Here is a 14,660-nt window from a genome sequence, read left to right on the forward strand (position 1 = left end):
TTTGCCTACAATAACTATAAGTAACAACTTATTACATAAAATTTGTTATGAAAATATTGTGAGTATAACATTTTTTAAAAAATATAGAAAAGACTTATAGGTAAAACGTATTAGGTGGGTGTAGTAGAAGACTGAGTGTCACATCTTCATGAGCATCAAAATTTGACCTATGTTATTCCTTCCTCCTGGTCTTGCTTGTGCGTGACAGACATCATGGTTTGCTCACTGCCACAACCGAACAAACGGTCCGACCACAAAATCTCACTTCCGTTTTTTTTAAAAGGATGACTTATTTTACATTCAGTTTTTTGTAGCGGCGGGCCGATCAGCATATGCATCAACCTGTTTGCGACCGATTGACCTTCTTTTAACATTTACTTTTGCTAGGACTAGTTGACCACTTGGAGTAGGTTTTATACCAATCTAGATTGATGCTATGGTTTAATGAGATTTTTATGCAGTGAATATAAAACCCCAAATCCCACTGGCACCCATAAATCTATGAAAAAGCTTAGCAAGATTTACATACGTGCCAGGTGATGATTGTATTATTTTTTACCAAGTACTAGCTGTGGTTTAATGTGTAAGTAATTTAATAAAATCACAAATTGAAAGATGTGCAAGTTATAACAAAGTGTAGTCCTAAAAGAATTGTAGTGTTTTTGATCTTCTACTTACAGGCCTTATAACATGAATGGTAAGAAAAGATTTCCGCTCACACAGCTTGTACTTGGATTTACTTTATGTCAATTTGTAATTTTAAAAAAAAAAATTGTTATCGAATGAAGAGGGATTTGAATCCTGAACATCTTTATTAGAAACATCAAAATATACTAACTAAACTATAAGACTCCTAAACATGTTATTTTGTAATCAATAATGATTATAAACATATCTAGTTAATTAATATTGTTATCACTTAACTAACATAGATAAATAGTAAGGAAGTGAAGGAATGAGAGTTCGAACTGGAGACGTTAGGCACCGCATAAGGTACTGTTATCTTTAAACTTATCACCTAAGCCCTAATTAGATATAATATTATCATTTCAATTAATGATGTGTCGAGAAAAAAACATATAATTATTCCAGGGAAAAAAAGGACAGATTAAAAAAAGATAGTAAGAAAAGTAAGAAACGTCGTTTGAATTAGAAACTTTACACAAGGACAAGGTCTGTTAGTAGACTACGACCACCATCAACGTCTCTCTCAACTCTCTCTCTTTCTATATAAAATATAGTTTGTTTCCTAGTGTGAATGGGCCTACATGTTTGAAATATCAATCTCTTTTGACAATCTTGTTCCTCAATACAGCTCAAGCCAACCTCCTTCTCCAGGCTTTGTGCTTCTCTTTTCTCTGATTGAAAGGAATAAAAGCGCATATTACAATATATAAAGTGCGCAGGCCAAAAGAGCCCAACCTGTATCTCCATTCTCCACGCAAATTTCTAACCAAACATTTCTCATCTCGTTCCACAAATGGGACCACTTTGATCGAGTCAGGTATGATCAATAAGGCGGATTTCAATTAAATCAATTCGTTGGAGAGACTTTGAATTCAAAATTCAGCTTACATATATAAAAAAGAATCATTTTATTATCTCAGTATCCTGGTAAAGATAAATTAATTCATCATGAAAAGAACGCGATGTCCTATCGTTTATGTGTACGTGTATGTATATATAGCCAGACCACACATGGCAGACTCGTGCAAAGATGGAGTCTATCTGTCATTCTATATATTTATTAGAAAAGATAAAACACAATTATAATACCATGTTAGAAAATGAAAAATATAATTAGGGATGGCAACAGGGTAATGCGGGGTTGGATTATGGGTTCCTTGCCCTTATCCTGTAAGGGTATTACCCTCCCCACCTCCACTTTGCCCCACAGGTCCATTCTTGCCCTGCGACTCCCCAACCCAACGTACTTATCCGTTCTTCCCCTGTGAGAGTTCCCAGCCTCTAATATTGGTAATTAATATTGATATTTAATAACACAAACAAGTCTTTAACACTAATATAAAAGAATTAAAAAAAAATCACACCCAGCTATTAATTTTACAAGACAATAATACAAAATCTCAATGTACCAACTACCAATATAATTATAAAAAAAAAAAATCAAAGTTGTTACCAAGCAATAATACTCAATAATAAAAACTAATATTTAACTTTAATACGAATCCGTAAATTTCATTCTAAATTGTTTAACAAAGAAATTATACAAAGTAAACCCAAACAAATCTTTCAATATAAAATTAAGTATATTTTATCCATAAAGCCACAAGCCCTTTCTAGATAAGCGACTATAGTAAATGTGTCCAACATTTTCTATTAAATAAAGTAATAATACAAGGTGTATAACGATTTTCTTCTAAAAAAAAAAGTTCATAATATTATAATGATAATTTTGTAATTACAGAAAATATGAAGACATTCTAATAAATAAATATACTTGGGACGGGACAACGAAAGTCCATCCTCATCCCTTTACTTATTAAGGGAGCGGCGGCATACGGTGAAATTGTTATTCTTAGACATAACTTTGACATCGTGATAAAGTATATGAGAAAATATGAAGATCAGGAGAGCAAGAGAGAGAATCAAACTGTTTGGCTTGACAGCCTAGTCAACATAGAAAAAGTGGAAAATCCTCTATGGTTATATCTTGACTATTAAGTTTTGTATTTTATAATGAACCCATGATATTTATATAAACTAAACTCTAGGCTAATCATGCATTAAACTAAAGTGACCACACTTGCATTTAAAGAAGAATTAGAATGTATTTACCTGTATTATAAAGTTTAAATTTTTTAAAAAATCTTTACTTGCATACAAAGTAGGATTGGATGAATTTTTGGCATTGCAAATTCCTCGTGCTCTTCCCTAACAGCAATGTCCTAGTGCTGTTTGGCATCCCCCTCCTCTTAGTCTGTACAGGATCAATTTCGATGGAGCTTCCTTTGTAGCGGAAAATATGTTTGGCATCAGAGTTGTTATTAGGGATAATCGAGGTCTAGCCATAGCCTCTCTCTCTCTCTCAGCAACTACCTCAGGCATATCTTGCAATGGAAATTGAAGCTTAGGCAGTAGCAGTAGCCTTGGATTTTACCTTGGAACTAGGAATTGTTAATGTTGTTTTGGAAGGTGATATAGAACTATGGCCTTCTCAATATGTTACTCTTATATTATGAGAGAAGGTAATAAAGTTGCGCATATGTTAGCTAGGCATGCTAAGTTTGTTTTGAATTTTATTGTGTGGATGAAGAATGCTTCACACAAATTGTTTCTATTTTTCAGGCTGATTTAACTGGGCTTTCTTAATAATAGTGCATCAAGTTTTTCCACAAAAAAAGAAAAAGAAAAAAAGAAAAGAAGGTAGGATTGGACTTGGACTTTGACTAGGATTAGGTCTTGATATCTTTAATGTATCTTTTTTAAACTCAAGGTAAAAGCTTGAAGACAACTTGAATCTATAGAGAAAAAAATTAAGGAAATCATGATTGAATTGGATGTGGACTTGAGCAATTAAAACATAAACCATTCTTTATATGGTTTAAGTGAAAGATTCAACTGCATGATAATGTGTTATTGACAATATCAATATGATTCTCAGTATTGGAATGTCTAGTTGCCCATCGCAATTGCACTGTGGTGGCTTAAAGAAACATGAGTAAAAGAATAAGAAATCATTCTAAGATATTATTCCCAGAATTCAAAAGCATTAATTGGGTAAGATAGAGACATCGAAATTTTAAGTGGTGTTTATTGGCCATGTGACAGGTACACTGTACACCACCCTAATTACAGACTAAGAGGATGTTGAATGAGATTGCAGAAGACAATGACATATAGAACTTGTGATGATGACATGAAGGTCTCAATGTAGAGACAAGTCCAAGTATTTGAAAACTGTGGTGGCTTAAAATCCAGGAAAGAATTTCAAAGTTTTACTTGTACCAGCTTCCGAGGATTAACCTAGACAGGTTAACACTTGGATTCATGCAGTGCACAGTAACTTTTTGCTTGGTTATTTTCATAAATGGTGAGATTTTCCCTACTTCCTACTTAGTCAACAACTTCAATTAGCTGTAATGGCTGATTTTGTGGCCATTTATTTGGACGATTCAATTTGCGTTTAATGCATGGTTATTTCGGTACATGCACCCGCTGACTCAAGCCAAGTGATATCGCCAAACTTCCAATCAACATGTGGGTATAATGTACCTTTCTCTTTCTTTTCATTCATTCAATCAACCTTTTTTACTTTCTTCTCTTTTACTTTTTCCTTGACGTGGGCTTTCACTCTTTCATTCTATCTTTCTTTCTTTGTGTGTACTTCTCATGTCATATGGGATATATGGCCACTATTTCAAGACAATGTTTTATAATTTCCTGAAAAAAAAAGAAGTTACATAGAGGAAACAGAGACTGATACGCCCATGCCTAGGCCCAATTACGAAAACCACCTGCACAGAGCCTGAGGCTAGCTGAGACCCGATATTGGGTGTGAGCACCTCAGCAGTCAGCTATGTATAAATAACGTCTTACAAGAAGTATGAATAAAGTGCCTTCTTTGAACAGCCTATATCCTTTGCATTGTTGAGAACAAAACACTTTGTATATATGCATAAAAGTTTAGTATATGACTACATATTATTAACTGATTCAGAACCATCTAATCAACCATATATTTACATTCAAAGAAACTACAATGGTCATGGTCTACATCACTGGTATAAATTTCTTGGATTGATCAGCCACTGGAGTGGAAAGGCTTTATTTAATTCCTCTAATTTACTACATGTTTGCTTTCGAAAAACAAGAGTAGACTTTTCAGGAGAGAGGAATGCAGCACCTAGGAACTCATCCATATGTTTTAAAATAAAATTGTCGGACTTCGTTTTATGAAAATAAAGTCAGCCCATGTCTTGGACTTAGTCCAAGTTGAAAACGAAAAAGAAGAAGAAAGATACACTTCCTTTGATAACGGAAATTCGGGCCTGAGTTGGTCTCATGTGGGCCTAAACTTAAAGGCGTCCAAATTGTATTTTTCAAAAAAGAGCTCACGTTTAATGGGCTCTATTCCTGGTTTTGGGGACAAACTATCCGGCCCAAACTCTCCTCTAGTCAGGCTTCCTTCAAATTAAAAAGGCGAAAAACTCATTTTAGTCCTTATATTTTTACGCGATTTTCACTTTGGTCCCTAACTTTTTTTTCCACCGATTTTAGTCCCTATTCTAAAAAACGCTTCTCGTTTTCGTCCCTGACGTTACATTAGAGATGGAAATTGCACAACTGGCAAACGGCATGCATTGTTGAGCTGACGTGGACATTAAAATAATAAAAAAAATGTCACGTCAGCATTTAAATTAAAAAAAATTAAGTTATTAATTTTAACTAAATAAAAAAAATTAATAATAGAATTAAAAACTAAAAATCAAACCCAAACCCAGAAATTTTTTTAAAAAAAAAAAAAAAACCCAAACCCTAAAATCAAGAACACAGTTCAAGATCAACAACCTCAACAAGACTCGCAAAAGTGCTAACAGCTGGTAATGGCAACTCGCTCTCTCTCTCATGAGGAAGAAGAGGAATTGGCTAGGAGTAATAAGAAAGTTAAGGATGGGCGGTATGGGAACTTCAGTGAAGCTAATGTCTTAGACGATAGGGAGGAGTGCACTCCACCGAAAGCTTCTTTTAAAGACAAACTAGTTGGGTTTATACCTGGGGCGTATACTCAAGCTTTCAACTTCTTTGTAGGGATGGAGGAAGACTCTGATTCAGACGATGAAGTTCAGAAACTTAGGGAAGGACTAGCAGCGGTGAAGTTATCAAAGGGTGAGAAACAATGCATCAGAGCCCCGTGGGGCAAGACTCTGATAGTTAAGGTATTTGGCCAGACTGTGGGATTCACTTTTCTCCAATCTAGACTCCTTGCACTATGGAAGCCGGTGGGGAGAGTAGACATTGTTGATTTGGGTAAAGAGTTCTTTCTAGTCCGTTTTTACTCGGAGGAGGATCACGATGCAGTTTTGGATAAGGGCCCTTGGTTCATCGGCGAGAATTTCCTTTCTATTCGTCCATAGGAACCAAACTTCAAGCCATCCACTGCCTCTGTTTCATCTATTGCGGTATGGGTAAGATTGAATGAACTACCTATAGAATATTATGAAGCAAATACTCTTAAGCGCATTGGCTCTGCTATCGGGAATGTCTTAAGAATTAATGGCCATACGGTGGTGGAGGCGAGAGAAAGATACGCTAGCATTTGTGTACAGGTAGATGTCAATAAACCTTTCATCACATCAGTTCTCATCGGTGAGTTTGAACAGGCGGTCAGCTACGAAGGGCTCCAAAAACTGTGTTTTACTTACGAGCGCATAGGACACTAGAAGGACTTCTGCCCGTATTCAGTTCGAGCTCGAGTTCCTCCGCCGCATGAAGCACCGGAGAGTACAATGGAGTCGGTGGATGGCGCATGCAAATTGCATGAGGATGATGTGGCAGAGGATGGCAAGGCAAGTACTACAGATGATCAGGGGTCGACGTACGGCCCTTGGCTGGTTGTGACACGTAGAAGGAATGGAGCCAAGATAGCTAAGAAGGAGTGGTCTGTTAAGGGTCCTGCGAATGATCCTAAAATCACGGGTAGTGGGAAGGCAAATCCAAATTTGTCCTTTCCCAGGGATTACTGCGATATTAACTCTGATGGGCCAAAGAATAATAAAAGAACAGGGGTCATGGGCTTAGGTGAATTGGGCTTTGTTGGGGTTTCTAGGCCAACCCGCCACTTGGACCCAACAAAAGCTATGTTGCCCTCTGTTAAGAGCAAGAAAGATCTAGCTCGAACTAAACTTCGTCTCCTGAATGGTGTTAGCGGCGCTGGTGCTTCTAATGGCCTTCAACTCTTTAATCCTACTTCTATTGCTAAATCTTCTCCTCTTCCTAATGAACCTCCTAACCCCGATGGCTTGTTCCTTTTCACAAGCACATCTCCTTCTTCGATGGGCAACCACGGTGGAAGGGAAGACCGCGGAAAGTCCGGCGGTGATGATAGAGGAGGTTCGAGCAAAATCCGCTCTCGGGATTGGGTGGGTAAGCCTTCAGGTAGAGAAGGAATGGAAGCTGATGCTCCTTTAAGTGAAGGTGAGTGTAAAGATGGGGATATTCCTCCTGTTCGATCCATGGGGGGGGGGAATGAGAAGCAATTGGTGGCAATTCATGATGATCAATCTAGGTCCATCGAGAGGGATGCTTCTAATGTGGATTTTGTTTCCAAGGGAGGATCAGTCTCTGGCATTAATGGGATGAGTGAGATGGATTATGATGGAGGAAACGCAGCTGCCTGCCTGCCTGCAGTGGATGCCCCACACTGAATCACCTTTTAATAATGAATATCATTGCTTGGAATTGCCGAGGCGCTCTGAAGCCTGGTTTTTAGAATCATCTTCAAGACTTAGTTCAGAAGCATAGTCCTGCTATTTTTGTGGTCATGGAAACGCATATTGGAGGAGTGAGAGCGAAAGAAATTACGGATCGCTTGCTATTTGACGGCGCTATTCACACTGATACAATTGGGTATGCGGGTGGTCTTTGGTTATTGTGGGATACAGACCGGGTGGAGGTGTCGTTTCTGGCCAAGACTGAGCAAGAGATTCATGTCACTGTAAAGGTACGTTCTTCTAATCTTAGCTAGTTATTTTCTGCTATTTATGCTAGCCCTCGGTTAGCCGAAAGGCGAGTGCTTTGGAATAATTTAGCTAGCCTAGCTGAGCTCCATAGTATGCCCTGGGTTTGTGCTGGTGATTTCAATGAGTCACTCACGGGCAGTGATAAACTTGGGGGGAGGCCGGTAAATAACTCTAGTTCCTTGGAATTTAAGGATTGCTTAGATAGGTGTAATATGCTCGATTTGGGGTTTTCAGGTCCAAGATTCACCTGGACAAATAAAAGAAATTTTGGTGTTCTAATTCAGGAGAGAATTGATAGGTTCTTCGTTAACCCGGGTTGGTGTTTGCTGCACCCGGAGGCTAGAGTGACTCACTTAACTCGTTGCCATTCGGACCATTGCCCGGTGTTGCTCGAGATTAAGCCCCACAGTTCTAATAGCCTTCCAAGGCCATTCAGGTTTCAAAACTGTTGGTTGTCAGACCCGGATTTTCCAAAAGTGGTGGATAAGGCGTGGAGGCATGAGAATCATTTTGAGGAGGCCGTGAATAGATTTGAGAAAGAAGCTTCTGTTTGGAATAAGCTCCACTTTGGTAATGTCTTTGTGAAAAAGAAGAATCTGATGGTGATTGAACGGAATTCAAAGAAGCTTGGCCAATTACCCTTCTAATTTCCTTGTTGATTTAGAAAGGAAGCTTCAAAAGGAACTAGAGGTGGTTTTGGATCAGGAAAGGGACCTATGGGCAATGAAGCCCAGGATAAATTGGTTGGTGCAAGGAGAGAGGAATACTGCTTTTTACCATACTTCAACTTTAGTTCAAAGGAAGAGAAATCGCATTTAAACTATTCAAAATAGTGTAGGTGAGTGGATTACTGAGGAGAAGGAAGTGATGGATTTTATTAGGAAAGGTTTTAAGAATTTTTTTCACCTCCTCAAAGAGCCTGGCTTACACCATGGCCTCCCATCCTTCTAGATGGCAAACAAATCTGTCGGATCCAGACCGTGAGTCCCTAGCTGGCCCTGTTTCAATAGAGAAGATTAAGGCAGCCCTGTGGTCCATGAAGGCTCTTAAATCTCCTAGCCCGGATGGCCTCCATGCGGGGTTTTTCCAATACTTTTGGCCCACGGTTGGCCCCAAAGTGGTGCAGGAAGTTAAGAAAATCTTTTTGGCAAGGAAAATACCGAGTTACCTAAACAGAACCCTTATTGCCCTTATCCCCAAAATTCCTGGCCCTGAAACTTTAGGTCATTACAAGCCAATCAGTCTTTGTAACACTATCTATAAGGTTGTCACTAAGATTGTGGTTAATCGGCTTAGACCTTTCCTGGACAATCTTATTTCCCCCATGCAGACAGCCTTTGTGCTAGGGAGAAAAGGGATGGACAATGCAATTATTGTTCAAGAGTTAATTCATATAATCAGTAAAGTGAGAGGCCGTGAAGGATACATGGCCATAAAGATTGACCTGGAGAAAGCCTATGACAAATTAGAATGGTGCTTCATTAGAGAAAGACTAAACCATATTAGAATGCCTGAGGAGCTTTTTGATATTATTATGAGTTGTGTATCTTCTGTGTCTACTTCTATTCTTTTTAATGGAGGTACCTTAGACCCTATTTACCCCTCGAGAGGCATTAGACAAGGTGACCCCCTTTCCTCCTTTTTATTCATTCTATGTATGGACTGGTTGGGGCAACTCATTGAGAGTAAGTGTGCTGATAAGGTTTGGAAACCTGTGAAGGCATCGAGAAATGGCCCTGCTTTTTCCCATTTATTCTTTGCCGATGATTTAGTTTTGTTTGCTAAGCCAACCATTCTAGCTGCAATGCCATCTGGGAAGTGTTGGATGTATTTTGTGAGAAATTCGGGCAAACTGTTAGTAAGGCTACGTTAAGGGTTTATTTCTCTCCAAACGTGGATGCTAATATGAGAGACTCTTTTTGTGATATTTTGGGGTTCCGGTCTACGCCTTCTATTGGGGAATATCTTGGCATCCCAATTAAGCATCCAGGCCACTCTCTAATGAGTTCAATTTTATTATTGATAGGATGAAGATGAAACTTGCCGGATGGAAAGCAAACCTCCTATCCATGGCTGGTCGTACTGTTCTAATTCAATCCTCGCTTTCTACTATTCCTTCCTATGTAATGCAGTGTGCTCCTATTCCGGATAAGGTGCTGGATAATATTGATAAGATTAGTAGAAACTTCCTTTGGGGATCTTCTGAAACAGCCAAGAAACTCCACTGGGTGGGTTGGCAGAAGGTTACTAGACCAAAAAAAGAAGGAGGGTTGGGTTTACAGTCAGCCAAAGGGAGAAACACGGCCCTTCTAGCTAAGCTGAATTGGCGGTTCCACACGGAGCAAGATGCCTACTGGTCTACTGTTTTAAGAAGAAAGTATTGTAACCATCTAAGATTAAAGGCTCAAAATCAAGCTAAGCTTCCTTGTTCTCATGTTTGGAAAGGGATACAGAAGGGTATGAGCACCTTTTAAAAAGGTGCTAAATGGTCTCTTGGTAAAGATAGCACCTTAAGCCTTTGGCATGATAGATGGGCTAATTTTGGAACGCTAAGGAGTGTCATTCAGGGACCTCTCACACAGGAAGAGGAAGGTCTTAGAGTCCGGGATGTTGTTTTGGATAGGGGGTGGGATTGGTCAAAAATATCAATGCCTATTCCTTTGCATATTAAACTAGAAGTTCAAGCAACCCTTCAAGCCTTTTCTAATTCGAGCCCTGATAAGCTTGCCTGGGCTTATGACAATTAAGGAGTTTTTTATTTAAAAAGTGCTTATGAGTTAGCTACAGTCAATAGCCATGCCCCTTTTAAGGGAGATTGGATTTGGAAACTTCATACTATCCCAAAAATTCAATTTTTCGTGTGGAAGTGCTTGCATAATAGTATTGGGGTGAAATCTTGTCTAGCCAAAAGAGGAATTAACTCAGATCTCCTCTGCCCGGTTTGTAAGCAGGAAATGGAAACTATTCTCCACATTCTTCGTGATTGTGAGGTGATTAAGAGGGTCTGGTGGAGTTTGGGTATTAATCCTAATGATGCCTTTTTTAGTGGTGATATGCTAAGCTAGTTTGAGGCTAATGTTAAGGGAACGTGGGGGCTGTTGGAGCTCAACCTGATTGGAGTTCTACTTTCTTATTTGCTGTGTGGTATGTGTGGCTAAAAAGGAATGCTTTGGTGTTCCACAACAAACCTTTTCCCCCTAAGCTTCATGTTGAAGTTCGTCAAAGAGCAAGTGAATTTCTTTACTATGCAGTAAGCTGGAAGGCTCCAACTAGGTACGTTCTAAAACAAATTAGGTGGGATAAACCCCCAAGAGGATGGATCAAACTCAATACAGATGGTTTGACTTTAGGTGATCCGGGGCTAGCAGATGGAGGTGGAGTTTTCCGCAATGAGAACGGAGAATGGATCCTTGGTTTCTCTAGACACATTGGCATCACTTCTGGATTCATGGCTGAGCTTTGGGCAATTCGAGATGGGCTGCTGTTGTGTATTGAGAGAAATTTCCAAGATGTGGAGATTGAAATGGATGCAAAGGCGGTCTGTGATGTCCTGTGTAATCCTTTACAATCAAACTTGATGATTTCGCCAATAGTGGATGATTGTAGGTAGCTGGTTCTGAGGATTCATCAAGTCAGATTTAAGCACTGCTTTAGAGAGGCTAACAGATGTGCTGATGGGCTCGCAAGGATGGGAAGACAACAACCGGCAGAATTTTCTGTTTATGACTGTCCTCCTGAGGAAATTCAGTCTGCTTTTGAGTGTGATAAGGCTGGTTTGTTTTCAAACAGGCGTTGTGCTGAGCTATTTCCTTAGTTGTTCTCTCTTTGTTTCGTCTGTTTACCAAAAAAAAAAAAAAAGATCAGCAACCTCAGACTCAGAGATTTCAACCCAGAAATTTCAAGATCAAGATCAAGATCAAGAACCCAGAGATTTCAACCCAGAAAGTTCAACCTCAGACTCAGAGACTTTACCTTCCTTTTCCCTGATTTCGGAGGAATCGGAAGCTTCATCAACCTCATGATTAGCAACAATGGAGTCCAAAAACTCCTGCAACGCGATCGCCCTCTTAATCACACTCTTCCGGCAATCCCTAACCCTCGAATCGACGCCTCTCACCGAATCCAACCTAAAGAGCAAGCTCATCAGCGTCTCGTTCACCCTTAGCCTCTCCTTCGGGTTCTTCTTCATCGATTCTAGCGCCTCCTCCCTCGAGATCTGCCTCTCCACCTCTTGGACTTCTCTCCTAATCGCCACAATCTTCTTCACGCTCTTCCTCACCACCCTCGGAACACCTTCTGGATCTTCAACACCGACGAGTCGAACTGCTGATGTCAAGTATGCTGATGTCATTTACTCCATTGTCTTGCAGGTGAACTTTTGGCTAATGGTTTTTTTGCAAGAGCAAACATTCTATCAAGAGCTGGCGTAAAGCCAGTGTTTTACGCCAGCCAATAAAAAATCGCCACGTGGAAAACATTAAGTTCACACTTAAAACCCTCTCCAAACAAAACAAAGAAAGAAAACCAGCCCTTAGACAAAAGCTCACGCCTTCACCTCTGCTTCCTTCACGCCGAACCTCTACCACCGCCACACAGATCGCCGGAGCAGAACGATTTCGAAGAAGAAAGAGTTCTCGCCGTGCCCTCTGCTTCCTCCTCTGGGGTTGTGCTGTCCTTTGCTTGCCCAAACCTCCACCACACCACACACCGAAGCTCATTGCCACAGAGGTCGCCGGAGCTGTGCGTGGAGCTTGGAAACATACCGGAGCCGCCGTGAGCCACGATCCAAAGGTTTGTTTTTCATGATTTTCCCTTTTCCCCAATTTGGATTTCGAATTATTGATGGGTTTTTTTGGGTTTATGGGTTAATTGGGTTTTGATTTTTATTTTGACGGAAATGAGTATTATTTGGGTTTGATTGTTTTTGCGTAGTTGATTTTTGAGATCAAAGTTTTCAAATTGGAGGGTTTTGGTTGAAACTAGGGTTTTGATTTTTCTGGGTTTTTCGTTGCATGGTCTTGATTTCTTAAGACTGAAATTGGGGGATTTTTGGGTTTTGATTTCATGGGTTCATTTATTAAATTAGGATTTCTTTTCTTGAATTGGAAGTGTTGTCTTGCTTAATTGGATTCAATTCAATAAATTTTCAAGCTTTTATGAAATTTTGAAATGATTGGATTGGACATGAGGTATTTGGATTTTCTGAAGTGAAATCAACCTTTTTTGGATTTATATCAATCTCGTTTATTACGAAAAATTGGTTTGGATAATTCATTTCAATCACCTTTCATTACCAAAATATTTGTCTTATTTTTAATGGGTTTGGATAATTAATGTGGCTTTGATTTTGGCATGTGTATTCAGGTACTGGACAACGAGAAGAATAGAATTGTGCCAAGGCACATCCAGCTTGCGGTGAGGAGCGAGGAGCTGAGCAAGCTTCTGGGCTCTATAACTATCGCTAATGGAGGAGTGTTGCTGAATATCCACCAGACCCTTCTGCCTAAGAAGGTTGGCAAAGATAAAGGCGACATTGGATCAACTTCACAGGAGTTCTAGAATCCTAGTGCCTTCATATAGATAGGGGTTGTTTTAGTAGTTTGTAACATATATGTGTTTTTCTGTTTTTGTACTTGTGCCAACTGAATTTTCATGCTATGTTTCTTGTTAATGAAATGAATCTTATTGCTTCTACATACTTGTATGATGCGCTTTCTTATATTTGTCTTTTTTTACTGAGATTAAATTGAAGGGTGAGATTTTGGGTGATGGTATTTATGTGATAGAATGGTTTTGTTGGGGAATTTGTTGTTGGGTTTCTCCACAAAGTTATATTGCCTGTGAAGATGGTTCTGTTGTACTTTGGCGTTCTTCGCAATGCACTACCATCTTTCCTCATATGCTTTTTTTGTGTAATTGTGTTTCAGATTAAGTGAAAGACCTGCTTTTTTAGATGTATTGTGTAAATGAGTGTGTGATATCTTCATATCGGGTTCATTTGACTAAAATTGCTTGCGAATTTAAGTTGCAGCTATGAGTCTATGAGGGAGCAAGGTAGATAAAGGCAATCGTATTTTATGCATTGTGATTGTTTGACTAATGATGGATTGTGATTTTGATTGCTGAGTCGTTTGGCCTAAGATTTTTTTTTTGTGCATAAACAGTGCTTAAGATGACACAGCTTAGTTTTCAAAAACCACACTTATGTTGTGTGTATAAATTATAAAGTAGGAATAGATATCTCTGGTAAAGAAGTCTCTGCGACCATTATGCTTACAAGGGCTTTAAGGCAAAAATGACTTCAAATCACTTACAACTGGAAATTTGCCATGACTAGAAGCTTGTCCTTTGAGCAGTTCACTTCCAAGTTTAGGACTACAAAGTAGAAACTAGAAACCCCTGTTAAACCAGAATATCTTTTGCTGGGCCATTTAAGTTGACAACCATTCATTACTAATATTGCTCATTACTAGCTAATAGCTTGAGGTTTGTTCCTCAAAAAAAGAAGCTTGAGGAACAATCATAATATTTTGGTGCTAACCATTTATCAAATTTTGCTCATTATAGATCTTACTAGCAATTGTAATATTAATCATAATTAGTTTTTTCTTCAATTTTTTTTGAGTTCAAAACGATAGAAATCTTTCATTAATGTAGAAACAGTATACAAACAAGGCCCACACGTTTTGTGCAAATGGGCACTCCCACCAGATATGGCTTACAGTTTCAGATTGGTGACTGCAAATCTCACACCTCGTCTCCACCCTTACTCAGCACCGATGAAGATTTTCCTTAGTTGGGAGGCAGTTGGGGCATGCTTTCCATAAAAAAACAGACTTTCGGCAGCACGTTTAAACTCCAGACCTTATTCCAAACCAGGCAGTAATCTTAGCCAAAATGATTATAAATTTCTAAAGAGAGAACTATTTAATAGCTGTAGACACCAAGATCTCTAGT

Source organism: Castanea sativa, chromosome 12 (genome assembly GCF_040712315.1).
Source record: "Castanea sativa cultivar Marrone di Chiusa Pesio chromosome 12, ASM4071231v1".
NCBI lineage: Eukaryota > Viridiplantae > Streptophyta > Magnoliopsida > Fagales > Fagaceae > Castanea > Castanea sativa.